General features: G+C 39.1%; 1 long non-coding RNA gene across 1 annotated transcript in view; it reads left to right on the top strand.

Annotated features, from left to right (window-relative positions):
* The first annotated feature begins 295 nt into the window (after window positions 1–295).
* Window positions 296–18,435, top strand: part of LOC140610143 (uncharacterized) — an 86,023-nt gene continuing 67,883 nt past the window's right edge. Inside the window, exon 1 of the long non-coding RNA XR_012011914.1 lies at window positions 296–815. This is a non-coding gene — a long non-coding RNA (uncharacterized lncRNA). The remainder of the gene's footprint in view (window positions 816–18,435) is intronic.

Below are 18,435 nucleotides of genomic sequence, written 5' to 3'. Positions count from 1 at the left end.
GGCGCGGCAGGCGCCGGGGAGGGCCGGCCGGCGGAGAGTCGCCTCCCTTCGGGAGAGGAAATGTGGGGGCCCGGACAGGGGGCTGGCGGGGCTGGGTCGCGCTGGCCAGGCCTCCAGGACCCGCAGCCCGCCCCGGGCGCCCCTCGCGGCCGCACGCGGCTCCGGGCTCCTCCACGTGGGCGGCTGCGGGGAGCGACCGAGGCGCGTGCACCGCGCGGGACTGCGGGGCCCCGGGGTGGGGGCGGGGGGCGTGTCCGAGGGGCCCCCGAGGGGCGGGGCGGGGGGGCCGGGGCCGGGGCTCGCCCGGGTCTCCCGGCTGGTGTCGGGACCCGGGAGCGTGCCGCACGCGCGCGCGATCCGTGGTCACTGCGGAAACCCACCCGCACCTGCCTCGGGTCCTCCCGAACACGCCTCTCTAGTTTCGTTTGCTACGCAAGTGACTAGAAACCAACACCAATTGCAGGTCTCCTTGGTGGCTTTCTTGAATGTGACCAAGGAGAGGTTTCCCCAAAGCGAGACTGCCCTAGGACTGCCATCTAATGAATAAATGCTGCGGAGACCAGGTTCTCAAAGGAGACACAGACGCAGCAACGGCTGGAGAAAGGAGTTTGAAATACGTGGACTTTTAAAAATAGTGATTGGACCACGTGTCGTCTGTAATGTGGTCGGGTTTCATGACTCAGGCTAATTGATGTCAATAATAAATAAAAAGAAGATGGCTAATAAAAGAGTTGTGAATGTCTAGATCGAGTGGAAGTGTTTGTCTCATAAACAATCAGGCTGTCTGGTAAGAGGGGATCTGTTCTAAAGGAAAGGTAGGTTTCTTTTTTTTTACTCTCATTGTAAAAGATCTGCGCGTTACATTATGCATCCCATCGTTCGTAAATAATTTTTTTAATCAACTGAGAAAACACGTCAGGAGCTATCACGATGGAAACCTAGCCCTTTCCCCCCTATATTTATTTCCTAGATCATTTTTCCCCTTGGAAATTTTTAGCTCAACTCAGTGAGTCAGTTGTATAGAAGAGAAATGAATCTTTTTTTTTTTCTTTTTTAGTTAAGAGAGTCATTCATATGGGATTTGTTTTTGTTTAACTGAAATTCAGCTTGATTTTCAAATACAGTGTTCCAGTTTTAGATGTTTCTGGATATTAACAAAGGAAGAAACAATCTTTAAAGAGAAACTCACATTTAGCATGTATCATTTAAAAACAGGGGCTATATGTGAATAATTAAAATTTAGTTTACTAATTTTTAAGCATTTCTTCAGAGAGGTCCTGCATGAGGTTCGTCTTATACCTACAGATCCATTCTGCAGCTAAATATAAAGCACTATCAATACTATATTCTCATCATATTTAGTGTTCAGAATTTTCAAATACATGCGTATATATTAAGACAAAAGTTTAGAGCCGGTTTTTAAAAGGTGAATGCTAATAGAAGATCTTTACTACACAATATATTTCAAGAATTAGTAATAAAAATGCCCATCGAGTTGTCCCTGAGAACATAAGGAGGTTTATGGAATAGAGAGAAATGCATAGTTATTTATATTATAGGGTTTTTCTTTTTTTTTGACCCAAATGATTTTTTGTGATTTTTTTCAATGTTTGTGTTTTCCTGAAGTAGTCGGAAATAAATAAGATTAAGTTATTTTGGATAGTAAAATTAGATGCTTACTATTATAGGGCTTAATATTAAGAAGAGTGAGAATTTAGATTGCTTTTCAGCTCTAACTTGATCATGTAGAGAAAGAGGGTGATTTGAATTTTCTTCAAGGATTACATCCTACATATCAAAGTCAAACTTATTTTTTTCAACCTTGGAAATAAAATCATGTAGTAAAACATTAATTGGAGGCTTTGCTTTATAATAGCACTGACAATGCATCACACTTTTTGTTTTACACAATTTTCCTCAGGTATCTTATAATTTCCCTTTCATTTGGAGCTGAAAACTGGTTGCTCATTTTCACTTTTTAAAAACTGTTTACTTGAAAAGTTTTATTTCAAAATATTCTGCTAAATGTACCAGACGCCCCCAAAATGCAATATTTGCCAAGTGAAAATCTGAGAAACAGCACAGATGACAATTGATAAGTATTATAAGTGCATGATACATTGTGAAATATTTCCAGAAAGAAATATTATTCAAAGAAAAAGTGGATAAACCACAGCCACATACAACACAGGCAAATCTTTGAAACATAAATTTAAAAAAAATGCAAGTTCTGGAAAAGCACACATGACACCATTTTGATAAAGCAAGGACATTTGATAAAAGCAAGGACAACAAAAAGCAAGTGGCAATTTTTTTTAAAGCAAGTAAATAAATAAACATTTTTGTCTTGTTTTACTTTTGTTTTAGCAAGTGGATTAGTAAAGAGTACAAAACATAGGATCCTGGTTACCTCTGGGAGGGAGTGGAGAGAACCCCAAAGGCAAATGCAATTGGTTCTCAGAACTATGTTCATCCTCAGGTTGGGTGGTGAACTTACAGATTTCCACTTTATAATTATGCCTTATAACAGATACATATATTATACATATTTTTGTATGTATAAAATATTAAAGAAGGTGATAAAAATATGGGAGTCAAAAAAGAGTTTTCCAATATGATCCTTCCAGATTCTAAGATGTTTATGTAAACAGCTCAGAAGAATTAAAGAATCATTAAAATGATATGGCTAATCAAGGTCCTATCCTTAAGGATACATTTCAAAAGAATGTGTACCCACAACTTATCAATGCAACTCAAGAAATAAAAATCATGAAATAAAAAATGTAGAAGAATTCACTTCACAGGTAATCAGGCTTATTAATGAAAAGTGCATTATGTAAACTGTCTGGCAATTTCCTGTAAGGTTAAACAAGCACCTAACTTACAATCCAGCAATTCTAACTGTAGCTATTTAACCAAAAGAAATGAAAATAAGACCACAACAAAGACCTCTGTAGGAATGGTGGTAGCTGCTTTATTAGTAATAGCAACAAACTGGAAACAACCCAAAAGAAGAATGGATAAACAAATCATGATGTATCCATTTGATCCAAGATTGCTTAACAATAAAAAGGAGCAAACTATTAAAACATACAAAAACACGGATGAGCCTAAAAAGCATAATGTATAAGTCAGGCACAAGAGTACGCGTTACATTAGCTGGTTCAGATAAAGTTCGGCAGCAGGCAAAACTTGCTTATCATTGATTTTTATCAATGAGATAAAAATCAGAATCATAGTTGCCTTTGGTGGAGGTGGCAGGGTTGTGAATGACTAGGAAGATGCACAAAGAACTTTCCAGGTTTATGATAATGCTCTGTGTCTTAATTGGGGTATGGGCCATGGTAGTGTATGCATTTATCAAAAACACATCGAACTATATACTTGATGGTTGCATTTCATTGTGTGTAATTATATCTGAATTTTAAAAGTTTTAAGGAGTGTATTGTTTAATTTAGAAATTTTGTAGCTGTTCTAAAAAAGAAAGCACAATGCTTTCCATTTTTGCTGTTGTATGAGTTCACAGAGATGCTCGTCTCCAACATTCATGCCCACAGCTGTCTCTACAGATAAATACACTTTCAGGGGTCCATGTGCCTAAGGTCTCCCACAAAGGACTTTAGCTGTGGTAGGCACCAAAGGGTCCCCACAAAGCAATCCAGGGGAAGGAAAAATACTAGTGAGCTCTAGTTGGTTCAAATCCCTGCATGGCCAAGGCAATGCAAGTCCCCCCAGCCTCCTTGAGATCTGTCTACACTCAACTTGAGATTTTCCAGTAGATTGGCACAGATAGGCAGCTCACAGGGCCATAAATGTTACACTCCTCCATGATACTTTAAAAGCATTGTGGAGGTTTCAGAGAGAATTCGGACAGAGGCAGTTGGGACATCTTTTTCTGACAACTTCCAGAACCATGTTCGAGTAAAATATCAATAAGGGAAGTTCTTGGAAAAACCTGAGCCAGGAGTGATAGGCATCCTTGGAATCACCATAGATTCAAAGTAGAGGCTGGAAGGCTTCTCTCCCTGCACCAGCGCCCTGAGCATACCCTTCTACAGACTGGCACTGACCTATCCCCAACCTTGACGGTAGATATGTTCAATTCCCCACATAGTGATCTGGAAAATAAGCAACATTGGGAAGACTATAATGGCCTCATCTTTTCCACTTGTCCTTTGCTGTGGTTGGTCTCTGAAATTGATGTACCATCTTTACTCCTCCATGTAATTAATGCATACCAATAGTAAGGCAGACAGAGAGCAAAAAAGATGCTTCTTTGGTTTTGAAATGCATCATAGAAGTACCTGAAAAGTAGGATTAAATAAAAATTTCTGTCCCCTCTGATTAATACCACCAGCTCTGAGATGTTTTTAAAGCAGCAGGCCAGAAGGAGAAAAACTGCTCCTCTGTCTGCCCTGCCCTACTCTGTAGTGCTGTGTGACTCTGCATGTCGCTTTGCCTCTGTGTTTTCTCCTCTGTGAAATGATTATGTTGAAGCAGATCTTTTGGCTGCTGCAATGCCATGATATCTCTCTTTGGCTTTTAATTGAGGGTGGTAGCTTGGTATCACTACACTTTAACTGCATGTCTCCTACCTTTATCTTCCCTATCAAGTAATTAATAGTCTATAAATCAATGCATAAGCAAGGGAAGCCAGGCTCAGAGAATAATTGCTTCCTTATTTCTTTTATTAATGCAGATTTTTCACACATTAGGGCTTCTTTTTCTTTCTTTCTTTCTTTCTTTCTTTCTTTCTTTCTTTCTTTCTTTCTTTCTTCTTTCTTTCTTTCTTTCTTTCTTTCTTTATCTTTTTGAAAAAGATTTTATTCATTTATTTATTTATTTAGAGAGAGGTGAAGAAGCAGAAGGAGACAGAATCTCAAGCAGACTCCATGCACTGAGGGTGGAGCCCCACGTGAGGCTCTATCTCACTACCCAGCAATCATGGCCTGAGCAAAAATCAAGAGTCAGCCACTTAACCAACTGAGCCACCCAGATGCCCCCACACATTAGGGTTTTTTAGAGTGGAACACATATTTTAGAACTTCAAAATTATCATAAATATTCTTCTAAGAATATGGTATGAAGAGACAAATGGATACCTCACTACAGCAGGTAAAAGTGGCCATAGATGATCCACAAAAGGAATAATCTCCCAAATGATTATTGAAAATGCTCCTGCAAGGGATACCTGGGTGGCTCAGTGGTTGAGCCTCTGCCTTCAGCTCAGGTCGTGATCCCACGGTCCTGAGATGGAGTCCCACATCTGTTCCCTACAGGGAGCCTGTTTCTCCCTCAGCCTCTGTCTCTGCTTCTCTCTGTGTGCCTCTTATGAAAAAATAAATAAAATTTAAAAAAAAAAAAAAAGGAAAGAAAATGTCCTCTTTGGGATATTAAGTTCCAGTGGAAACCTTATTCTGTAGGATACTTTTATGCATTTCTTCAGGGGTTTTTCTTTCTTTCTTTCTTTTTTTAAACAACTACAATGTGTCTGGCTCCTTACTAGCAGCAAACTCTGTTTCTGGCCTCAAGGATACACTCTAACTATAACTTTAAGTGAGATCTTAAAGTTATGCAGATGTCTGTGCTCTGCAGTGTTGAGACCACCTCAGGAGAAATCAAGTTGTTTACATTTGTCCTTGGAGGATCATTGATCAACAATAGAACTGAATACTGACGCAGAGGCAGGAGTAGGAAAGGGCTGGTTGCTATATCCCATGAGGGATGATTAAGACATAAAGACATGAAGAGAAGTCTTGTAAGACTTCTGGTTTTATATACCTGGAAAATGATTATTAGGCTTGACCCAAGTAACTCCAATGTGCAGAGCTAGACTAATAGGAAGGAAAACAGATTTCAGTTCTTTTTTTTGAGAATGCTTCTTCCTTTCCAATAGAAACAAATAACCAGCATTATCTTGCAGCTTCCCTCTGCCTTGTATGGGAAATAACTGCATTATTGGGAAGTTCTTACAGAAGCTCCATACCTACTGGGGAAGTTGTCCAAAGAAGTACTTGATTAACTGATAGGATAACAGGTGACATCTGAGGTCCCTGGTTATTTAAATTCTACTTCTATGCTTGGATTACTGTATCTGATGGCCACCAAAGGAGCCTAGCTTTGCTTTAAATGAATAGGGATGAGCTTCAAAGTTGAAGATGTATTAGTTTAATAGGATCCTGAATTTATCTTATATTATAGAAACCCTGTTGAGATAGTTCCTGAAAGAGGTCCAAGGCACAGTTTCAACAGGCTAAAAAGTCAAGTTAGGAAGTTCGTGATTGCTTTCAAATCAGCCACATTATGGGAGATGGTTGATCCAGGTAGGAGCCAGAAGGAGATTAAGATAATGCTGTGCTAGTGTGCTAGTGGCAAATGTTTGACAATAAGCTGGGGGTGAGGGGCCTGATTTGTAGAGTTTGTCAACGTCCTCTGTGCAACTATTCCATCCTGGCTAATTTAAGCTACCAATGTGAGATCACTGAGTACACAGTTTGAGGGAAAAAAACACCTAGATTTTGTGAGACTCTATGATCACTGGGTTATGATATCAGAACCTTTGTAACAAGTTAAATACGTATTCAGTAAGAAACTTATAAGCAACACAGTGCAAATATGACAATAGCTAAAAACAGGAAATTCACAGAAGATACCAGAACAGCCAATAAGCGTGAAAAAAATATTCTGTAACCTGGTTGACAGAATTAAGGATTGGACAATACCCACTGTTCATGGGGATGAATGGGGGAATTGAGTTCTTATTCACTGCTACTGGGAAAATAAATTAAATGAATCCGTTTTGGAGAGCAACATGGCAATATCTGTAAGGTTAAAGATGTACCTACCCCACAACACAGCGATTCTATTCATAAACAGTATACCCTAAAATCCCTTGACATTTACACCAGAAGACACATATGAGAATGTTAATTGGAACATTGTTTTCAATACTAGAAAACTAGAAACAATCTAATTACTTCTGAGGGGAAGGATGAATAATAGTGCATTATTCATACAATAGGATACTATACAGAGGTTAAAAGAATGAACTAGATCTAAGTGAATCAACAAATAAATTTAACAACCAATATTGTATAAAGAGGCAATTTGCAAAAGTTATATAACCACATGTTACTGTTAATGTAACTATTAACATAAAAACAATAGCATATATTATTAATAGAAATATACATATGTGGCATAAGTATAAAATATGCATGGAAATAATAACAACTTCAGACATTATCTCTGGGAATGAGGGGAGAGGAAGGAATAGAGTAATTTTAACTGTATTGGTAATACTTTATTTCTTGAAAAGCCAAAAGAAATTTATAACAAATTGGAGAAAATATTAGTATCTATTCAACCTGGATAATGGGTACATATGTATCTTTTCGATTATTTTCTGTACTTTTCTGTATGTCTGAGCTATTTTATATTTTTTTTGTCTTTTGTTAAAACTTTTAAATTTTAGAACAGTTTTAGATTTATGGGTTAGTACAAACATAGCACAGAGATTTCACATATACCTTGAACCCAGTTTCCCCTATTATTAACATCTTTTATTAGTATGATACATTTGTCACAATTAATGAGCCAATATTTACACATTATTTTGATTAACTAAAGTTCATACTTTATTTAGATTTTCTCAGTTTTCCCCTAATGCCTATTTCCTGGTTCGGAATCCCATCGGGGGTCCCACATCACATTTAGATATAATATCTCCTTGGGCCGCTCTTGTCCAAGATAGCTTCTTAGATTTCCTTTGTTTCTGATGACCTTAACAGCTTTGAGAAGTACTGCTCAGGTATTTTGTAGAATGTCTCTCACCTGGAATTTGTCTGGTATTTTTCTCAGGATTAGACTGCACTAATGTATTTTGGGGAGGAAAATTGTGGAGGGAAAGTGCTGTTCTTATCATATCTTATCAAGGATATATACTGATTTATCACTCTGGATGTTGACTACAACCACCTGGCTGAGGTAGCGTTTATCAGATTTTTCTACTGCAGAGTTACTCTTTCTCCCCTGTCTTTCCATACCATCCTCTTTGAAAGAAAATCACTATGCTTAAAGAATACAGAGATATACTCTCTCTCTTTCAGGGTGAAGTATCACCATAAATTATTAGAAGTTTTGCATGGGGGATTTGTCTATCTCCTTTCTTTCTTTCTTTCTTTCTTTCTTTCTTTCTTTCTTTCTTTCTTTCTTTCTTCTTTCTTTCTTTCTTCTTTCTTTCTTTTTCTCTTTCTTTTTCAATTTATTCATTCAGAGAGAGAGGCAGAGACAAAGGCAGAAGGAGAAGCAGTCTCCACACAGGGAGCCCGACATGGGACTCGATCCCGGGTCTCCAGGATCACGCCCTGGGCCGAAGGCCACGCCAAACCGCTGCACCACCAGGGCTGCCCTGTTTATTTCTTTAATCATTATTTCTAAAAAAAAAAAAAAAAAAAAAAAATTATTATTTCTATCGGTAAAGACTCATGTATATTTATTTCATATTTTGGGTTATAATCCAATATTACTTTACCTTTTTTTGTTCAATTGCTCTAGCTTTGGCTATTGGAAGCTCCTTTGGTTGGCTCCTGGGTCCCCACCATTGAACTTTGTCGGTTCTTGGGAGGTTTCCCTTCAATCTTCCTTATTTTCTGGCCCTATAAGATATTCCAGGTTTGTCTTATGTATCTCCTGCCCCAGTCCCGGAATCATTTTCCCAAGAGCTCTCATTCCTTCTAATGGGGAATCCTATTAATATACCAAAATTTGGGTACTAGGTGTGCTTGTTACTCCTAAGCCCTCCTAGCTGGCAAAACAAGGGAATGTATGTGTATACAAATATGCATTTACACAAATCTGTATTTAAATTCAACTAAATATAAACTCCTACTGGAGTCTCATACCCAATCCCCAGCTCTAACCCGTTAGCCCATGGGTCATTCTGACCTTCTCCCCTTGCTCCCACTCCAACAGTGAGAAACCTGGCTCTCACCATCTGCCATCAATTTACTTATTGCTCCATTTACAATTTTCTTAAAAATAAAAATAAAAGCTCTAGGGAGATGCTTCCACTTATTATGTTATCCAGACCAAAGATGCACACTATTCACAGAGCAAACATTTGCCAGGAAAGGACATTTCATGTCATGATCCATTTATAACCCAGATCTCCCTCTGGAGCCTTGTACCCGTCCAGTGGGCATTCATGGAAACACAGGCAAAAATGTCCTTTCAAAATAAGTCCTGGAAGCCCATATAGGAAAAATTAAGACCACCAAAGCACACTTGGGAGGGCTTCTTGAAGATTAGCCAAAACGAAGAGGTGTGGGCCTCAAACCAACAGGAAAACCAAGATCAGAAACATTGAGTTTCAGCAGCAGTTCCTAATCTCCTTTGAATAAATGGACCCCTTCAAAACTCAGAAGGGGGCCATGGACCCTCAACCTAGGAAAGCAATCATGTGGATCAAGTAGCATGAAAAAATTATCCCATGGTGGGGGAGACCTCATCTCTAAGCCCATTCTTGAAACTCAGGTTAAGAAAACCTTGCATATATAATACAAAAGTCAAGTTTGTCAGTTTGCTTTTCTGTCAATAAGGAGGGGTGAGCAACTGGGCCCAGGGTGAGGACTATGTTCTTTGAGTGTGGCTGTTTTCAGGATGGGCAAAGCTCCTATCTTCCAGGTGTGGACCTAGGGTCTGTCACTGGCATCTGCCAGTTCACTTTTATGGTTACCTCCCACTTACAGCAAATAGCAAGTGACACTGGCTTTCTATTTATGGGATAATAAATAATTTTTCTATTAAAATCAGTATGTGTTATTTATTTATTTATTTATTATTTATTTATTTATTTATTTATTTAGATTTTATTTATTTGAGAAAGAGAGCACAAGTAGGGGGTAGGGCAGAGGGAGAGGGAGAAGTAGGTTCCCTGCTGGGCAAGGAGCCCGAAATGGGGCTCAATCCCAGAACCCTGAGATCATAACCTGAGATGAAGGCAGCCACTTAATCAACTGATCCACATAGGTACCCCTGTTTTTGTTTTAAATCAGTTTAAAAAAATATATGAAGTGATATTTGGGACAGTAGAGAACTGAGGTCCTAAAAATAGGTGCAAAAAGAGATGTCTTGAGTATAATGAAAAGTTCAGATGCTTTGGTGTCAGAAGGAGGTGGATTCAAACCCTCTCTTTGTTAATTGCCAGTTACGTGATCTTGGGTATGTGAAACTTTCCTCATCTGTAGAATGGCAGATAGGGGCACATGGCTGGCACAGTCTATTGAGCTTCCAACTCTTGGTTTCAGCTCTGGTCATGATCTCAGGGTTGTGGGATTTAGGCCCATATTGGGCTCCACGCTGAGTGGGGAATCTGCTTGGGACTGTCTCCCTCTCCCTCTTGCTCCGCCCCCCACACACACTTGCTCTTTCTCTCTCTAAATAAATAAATAAATAATCTAAAAAAAGAATGGCAATAATAAATTTGGCATGGAGGGCAGATTCCTGTATCACTCATATCAGAATCAGCGGAAATACTTGTAAAACAGGACTTCCCAGGCTGCCACCCCACAATTTTTTTGTCATGTGGAATCCTAAGGGGAAAAGCCTAGATATCCACATTTAAACAAGGGTCCCCAATGATTTTTTTTTATGACGTTCTGTGGACTTTGGAGAAGATAAAATGCACAAAAATACACTTGGCACACGGGAGCAGGAAGGACACTGTTGCTTTGGACAGCCCAGCATCTGAACTTCATCTCTTTTAGAAGTGGATGCCAAGGGCCCACCCAGGATCGTAATGGATGGCTACGCAGGTTGTATACTGCACATAAGTCTAATGACTAGCACCTGAGAATTGTGCAGAGCATAAACTGCGTGATCATACATGCCCTCCTTCTTAGAAGGAAGTCAGATGATCTAGACCCCTTGGTTTTCTCTCCTTTTTTGAGCCTGTTCTGCCAGCCTTCCTTATGATCTTCAGCTACACAGCAACCTTCCGACCTTCACTGACCAGCAGGCCTGGAATTGAATTTTGTTCTTTGTAATCAAGACACTTGACAGGATGAGTGACCAATGACTGCTTTGTTCCTTTCCATCAATGGATCCTCAGTGGTGTCCTTGCGATTTGGGAAGTGCTATAGTGACTCTCCCTGAGAAGATCTGACTGGTCCCCAATCCAAGTTCTGTTCTGCTTCAAGCTGTCTTATAGGTTGGATCTTGGCTCAATAGTTCACTTGGAAAGAATAATTCTACTACTTAAAAAAAAACGTTTGAAAACCACTGCATGTGTGGTGTAGACACTGTGTGGTGCAGATAGCAATGATGCCTCTGAGGTGAAGCCTCAGGTCAGTGGAGACTGAGGCTGAATCCTGGCATCTATAGGTCTCCCTAAAGGCAAAGCCGCCAAGGGCCTCATTTCAACTGGTAGGTGCTAAGTCCCATTACCTAAGTAGGGGAAATTGTAGAGGTCTCTCAAAACTGTCCTCTCCTGCCCATGGGAAGATGGATGGTGTCCAGTGATGAGAAGTAAAAGGGGGAGTTGATGTGACAGGATCACTTTGTCAATCAAAAGCCCTCCCACCTCGGGAGGAGGGAATAGGAGGGAACCCCTTAAGAATCTCCCAAGACAACAGCCAACAAAAGGGTGCCAAAGTCATTACTAAGGGGCCAAAGGATAAAGGGCGTGTGGTACTTTCCTTTGCCATGGGGTCACTGGCTGAGGGAGTGAGAGTGAAGAAAGATAAAGCAGTTTGGACATTTCCCTGAAGGAGCCAGAGTTCTCCCCACCCCAAATCTGCAGCACTTGGAACATAAAAATAGAGATGTTTCCTTGCTCTCCAAAATTTGACATTTGCAACAGAGGTATTAAATTTTCATTGCACATTTCCTCTTGGTTCACAACTAAGATAGGAGAAAGAATTTCTCCAACAAAAGATGATATGTTGAATATTCTTACAAAAGTCATTCCATTCACCTGTTTAGCTGCCACTGGGTTGAGGTGCTGCTGGCTTTTTGCTTTTCAATGGACCATAAACACAGAGGGTTGTGCTTGGCTTACTTTTATTGTTATATACCAGGCTCTTCTCTTGTTTTACTAATTGTTCTCTTTTATCTTCATACCCCACTCCCATCCCCCTCCTTAACCTCCTTATTAACATATAGGTAGGCAGGTGTATGTAATGTAAAAGCCAGGTTACAGAGAAAGACACACAGTATCAAGGTACAGCAGCATTTGGGAGGGAGGTCATCTGATGGAAGTTGTGACCCCTCTCCCTGGGAAAATCTGTCTTTATTCAAATGTACAACTTTTGCAACTTCCAGGGTCCAGGAACCCCTAATTCTCTGCCTGGATAGTCTTTGTTTTGTTTTGTTTTTTAAGATTTATTTATTCATTCATGATAGACAGAGAGAGAGGCAGAGACACAGGAGAAGGGAGAAGCAGGCTCCAGCCCGACATGGGACTTGATCCCGGGACTCCAGGATCATGCCCTGGGCCAAAGGCAGGTGCCAAACCGCGGAGCCACTCAGGGATCCCCCTTGGATAGTCTTTGAATCCCAAGTTTATTACTCCATGTTTTAAGAAAATTGTGAGAAATAGCAAAGTATTTGGATTGCAGACTCTTTAAAATGGACTGTACCTTTTATTTATTATAAAGTAGTGGAATAACCAAATTGCAATGAAATAGAAATGCTGTATTCAAGAATGGACAAGGATTATTTCTATTTAGTGCAACCCAAATATTGCTTGGATATAAACAGATTCTTCTGGAAGACGAAGAAAAGAACTTAGCTTTGTTGGGGGCTTATTTTCAGCCAAGCATTGTGTTTTATGTACTATTTCCCTTTCCTTAACCTACAGAGGCAGTCATCGTTCTCTTGGCCATTTTTACAGATGAGAAAACTTGAAGTGTAAGGACAGGACAAAGTTTCCCAAGGTGGTACAACTTGTAATGTTAAGTTAAAAAGTCTGCCTTAAACACAGACATGGAGAACATTTTAAAAAATATACTATTTACACGGGCGCCTGGATGACTCAGTCAGTTGGGCAACAAATTCTTGATTTCATCTCGGGTCATGATCTCAGGGCATGGGATCAAGCTCTGCATGGGGCTGCGCATGGAGTGTGGAGCCTGCTTAAGAGTCTTCCTCTCTCCCTCCTTCGGCTCCTCCCCCCACCCGGTGCTCATGCTCTCTCTCTCTCTCTCTCTCTCTCTCTCTCAAAAAATCAGTTAAGAGTACTACTTGAGGTTTTGACTCAGGTCATGATCTTGGTGTCATAAGATCCAGCCCCACAATGGGCTCTGCCCTCAGTGCAGAGTCTGCTTTAAAGTCTTTCTCCCAGGATGCCTGGGTGGCTCAGTAGTTGAGTGTCTGCCTTCGGCTCAGGTCATGATCCTGGGGTCCTGGGATCGAGTCCCACACAGAGCTCCCTGCAAGGAGCCTGCTGCTCCTTCTGCCTATGTCTCTGCCTCTCTCTGTGTGTCTCTCATGCATAAATAAATAAAATCTTTAAAAAAAAGGAAAGGGAAGGAATTTTTAAAAGCGCTAGTGTATCTACAACATGTCATACCTTAAAGGAAAAATGCCCCCTTGAACACTACTTACTCATTCACTCCACAAAACCTTGCATCTCTCAGGAAGGAGCAGCCCTGGTTCCCAGACATGGAATCAGCTTTTCCTTCCCCCTACCCTCCCACCCTTTTTTGCCATCTGCACCATTGCAAATGATTTGTAGGCAGTTTGCATCACTTTGTTCACTAATGTTACTTAGGGGCCTGTGTGCGTATAGGAAGCATTCAGTACACGTCTGCTAAACTGAGTTGATCTCCTACCTTTTTAATTGAGCACATTTTTAATGCAGAGAAATAAGAAGAAATGTTTTGAAGAGACACATTATCCGCATGCCAGGATTTGCAGCAAATAATAACATTTTCTCATTTTTGCTTTAGACCTTTGTTTGCTTTAAGGAAATGAAATTTACAGATGGTTTTACTCTGGTTTCATTCTCCTCCTGCCCACTGCAGAGAAAACTATGATCATTACTTTGGCATATATCCTCCTGATATATATTTTTATACTTTTACTGCACATAATCCTTAGTATTATTTTACACAACTTAAAACTTTTACATTTTCTGTACCTTGGTGCTTAAACATGTGTTTTCAAGATCTATTCACATTGATGCTATACATCTCATTTATTTCTTTGTTATTATGTAATGTCCCATAATTTGAATATACTGTGTTTTACTTGTGCATTCCCAAGTGAGAGGCATTTAGAGGCTTCCTGTCCAATTCTTCACTGTGACACACAATGCCGTAATGAACGGCATTTTCCTTTTTACAACTTGGGTTACTTTTTGTACAAATGACCTAATATACCATTGGTACGTAGGGGAACTCTGCTAGTAGAACATGAAATTATGTTGGCTTATATGTGATTTTTCCCAATATGTTACTGTTTCAAAATGATTAAAAGATAAAGTCTTAATAATGAATAAAGACCTGAGCTGAAAATCAACAGAAGTATCTTTCTTCCAAGCAAACAGCAACAGGTTTAAACACTTTCCACTGTTAAATGATCAGGAGACAGTTGGGAGTACAGATGAAAAGCACAAAGAAATTGGATCATTCCCCCCTGTATTAAAACCATGGAATAGGGACACCTGGGTGGCTCAGCGGTTGAGCTTCTGCCTTCGCCTTGGGACATGATCCCAGAGTCCCAGAATGGAGTCCCCTATCGAACTTCCTTGTATGGAGCCTGCTTCTCCTGTCTCTGCCTCTCTCTCTGCCTCTCTCTGTGTCTCTCATGAATAAGTAAATAAGATCTTAAACAAACAAACAAACAAACAAACAACAACAACAAAAAAAAAACTATGGAATAATGAAGAAGACTATCCCAAGGGCCATATTTTTAATTTTAGGAAAATTTTAATGAAAATCCACATCTACCTGTCTAGTAAGGAGCCCCAAAGAACAGATATCTGGGGCTTTCATGGGCATTTGCCAACAATGGATTAACTGTATTGGGTTTTCATCATGATTTTAAAAATATTTTTGTTTTTGTTACTTCTTGGGTGACAAAATTCCACATGTTTGGGTGATCTTCCCCAATCCTGTTTTTCCTGTGAGACTTGCTATTTTTGGTGGAGGAATTTGCATTTATTTCCTTAAGTGCATGTGTAAGAGTTTCTCTAGTGTATGAACCTAGCAGTGGCATTTCTGGGTCAAGGGGATGTTCATTTTCAAACTATTCTAGATTTTTCCAAATTTCTCTTTATAGTGGCTTCACCAATTTATACTCCCATCAGGAGAGTCCTTATTCCTGCTTCCATGCTATTACCTGATGTTGTTAAACTTTATTTTTACCAATATCATGGGTATAAGATGCCTTTTCATGGTTGTTTTAATTTGCATTCCCCCCGTTACTACTGAAACTGAGAATATTTTTATTTGTTTATTGGCCATCCCAGTTTCCTCTTCTGGGTATTAGCAGTTCAACACTTTGTCAATTTTGAAGCTGAATTGTTTGTCTTTTTCTTATTGATTTACAGGAATTCTTTATGCATTCTTGACATAAATCCTTTGCCTATTAAATTTCTGCTTTTATGTTCCCCTCCAGATGTCCCCAGTCTCAGCATAAGTCTCTTTTTTTATATGTCTGATCCACTATAAAATACACTGGGTTGGATTTTTTTCTGGAATATATCCTAGGTACCTGTGGCTTTAGATTATACAACTAGATTGTACAACTGGAAATGTTCAAAACTCAAATGTTTATAAAGATTTTTGTTTTCCTATCTATACTTTATCCATTCTTCTATTTATAATACTTTCTCTTTGTATGAAAGAGTTTTCAAAGCCTACCAAAAGTGATATATCCCCTAACTTGACTGTTGATGAGATTTCTTTCTTTCCCAAGGTTAATAGGAAAAGATTTTTGTGGAAAAAATTCAAGAAGGTTAAACTTCATATTTGAATTGGATCCTTTGTAGATGTCTTACGCCCATGAGAAAACAATATGCTTTATTAAATTCCATGATTTTCTTTTTTAAAATATTCAAGTCATAAGCAATCATCTTTTCCTGACAAGTTACCTAAGAAAAATTTCCTTAAACTAAACAGAATAGAATTTCAGACTAAATTTTAAAAGTGACATTCTGATTAAAAAGAAAAAAAAGATACCTAACTCCTTAAAGAAAATACATGGAGTTTGCCTGGAACTGAAAATTTAGTATGTGGAAATGTGAGGAAAAGATCTAAGTGTTGGCAAAAGATTGCAATAAAGCAAATGATGCGGTTTTCTCAGGGGTGATTTTGCAACTTGAAACATTCCAAAAAGAGTTACTGATCACAAAGTTTCTTTTAGCTTCTAGCCTTGAAATACTTGGCATACATGGAGCTCTTATGGATATTTGGATAAATTAAATTTATATTGACATTTTCTGAAAGTTGGCATAGGTGTGTAGCTGGTGTGGGCACGTGTCAAACTCAGAACATTTTGAGGCATTCAATTTTACAGCAGATAGGTATCAACATCATACTGTCCCTTCTTGCTCTATATTCTTAAAAGCTGAATCACACTGAGGTTGAAAACATGTCATTATTTTCTGACAGAAAAGCAGCAGATTCCTCAAAAAATTAACCAGAGGATTACCATATGACCTAGCAACTCCATTCTTGGGTATATACCCCAAAGAATCGAAAACAGGGACTTAAAAAAGATATCTGTACACCAGTGCTCATAGAAGCATTATTCTCAATAGCTAAAAGGCGAAAACAATCCAAGAGTCCATCAACAGATGAATGGGTAAGCAAAATGTGGTATATTCATACAATGAATTATTATTTAGCCTTTAAAGGGAAGAAACGTCTGACATAGGCTATAACACAGATGACCCTTGAAGATGCTATATTAATGAAATAAATCATCCAAAAGGAAACATATTGTATGATTCCACTTATACAAAATATCTAGAATAGACAAATTCATAGAGACAGAAAATAAATTAGAAATAACTGGGGGATGGGAGGAGAGGGGAATGGGAAGTTATTGCTTCATGGATACAGAGTTTCTGTTTAGGGAAGATGAAAAAGTTTTGGGAATAGTGGTAATAGTTGCAAAACATGTGGATGTAATTGATGTTACTGAATTATATACTTAAATTGGCTAAAATGGCAAAATTTATGTAATGTGTACTTTATCATAACAAAAAAAAAACTTTAAAAAGGAAGTTTCTTCAAGCCTATCCCCTAGTGAAGGAACAAATAATAGTGAAAGCTTAGAAAACCTATAATGTAAAATAAAGTTAAAGTCACCCATTATCTAGCCATGCAGTGATAATAGGTAGCTAATGAGCTATGCCCTTTCTTTTTTCTGGCCACAGGTATATAGGTATGCAGATACACACCTAGGATCATCCTGTATGACAGCCTGCTTTTCTCACAGAATGTTATAACAATCCATAGAATCCAGTCTCATCTGTGAGCCTTAAATTACCTAAACCAATCAACAATTGTTGGATCTGTAAACTGTTTTCAATATTTTCACAATTTTAAATAACTCTGTCATGGACATCCTCACATATACCTTTTGTGAACATTTGATTATTTCTTAGGATAAATTTCTCAAAGCACAATTAACGGGTCAGAGAATACGATTTTTTAAAAAGATTTTATTTATTTATTTATGAGAGACACACAGAGAGAGGCAGAGATGTAGGCAGAGGGAGAAGCAAGCTCTCCACGGGGAGCCCAGTATGGGATTCAATCCCAGGATCTCGGGATCATGACCCGAGCCAAAGGCAGATACTCAACCTCTGAGCCACTCAGGCGTCCTGAGAATATGAACTTTTAAAACATGTTCTATTGCACTTGTATTCTTAATTTGCCTCGTAGGAGATTTTGTGATTTACGTCTGCAGCAGCCAAGTTTAAGAATATTTTATTACATCCTCGACAATACTGAGTGTTACATTTTATATCTCTTCAAAATGATTAAGAATAAATTTCATGGAATTTTAATGATATGGCACTAATGGTGGTATTGGTGTAGAAAAGGGGGGGGAGACAACTTTTATAGATTAAACAGGGAATGTAAGAAATCAGTAGAGATCTGGCACATTAGCATGATTAGCCATTCTCTGCCACTGGGAGGTAGCTGGAAACACCCTTAGGGCTCTCCTTGCCTGGAGACTTAGGTCTGTATGTCCACCCACTGTGCAGGCCCCTCCCGCCACACCTAGGTGCTCAATGTCCAGGTACTTTACCTTCGCTGTTGCCATTTCCTTTCCTATAAAATACTTATTCACTTCCCCAAGTGTTCTTCTCCATCTGTTCCTTGAGGTCCATTTCAATCAAGTCTCCAAGGGCCAGAGGTGGAACCATCCCCAGACTGAGGAATAAGGGAGAGGGAAAAACCATAGGAGCAAATGCAA

The sequence above is a fragment of the Canis lupus genome, chromosome 2, assembly GCF_048164855.1.
Source record: "Canis lupus baileyi chromosome 2, mCanLup2.hap1, whole genome shotgun sequence".
Lineage (NCBI taxonomy): Eukaryota > Metazoa > Chordata > Mammalia > Carnivora > Canidae > Canis > Canis lupus.
The sequence above is the reverse complement of the archived record's forward strand: the minus strand, read 5'-3'. Positions and strand labels throughout refer to the sequence as shown.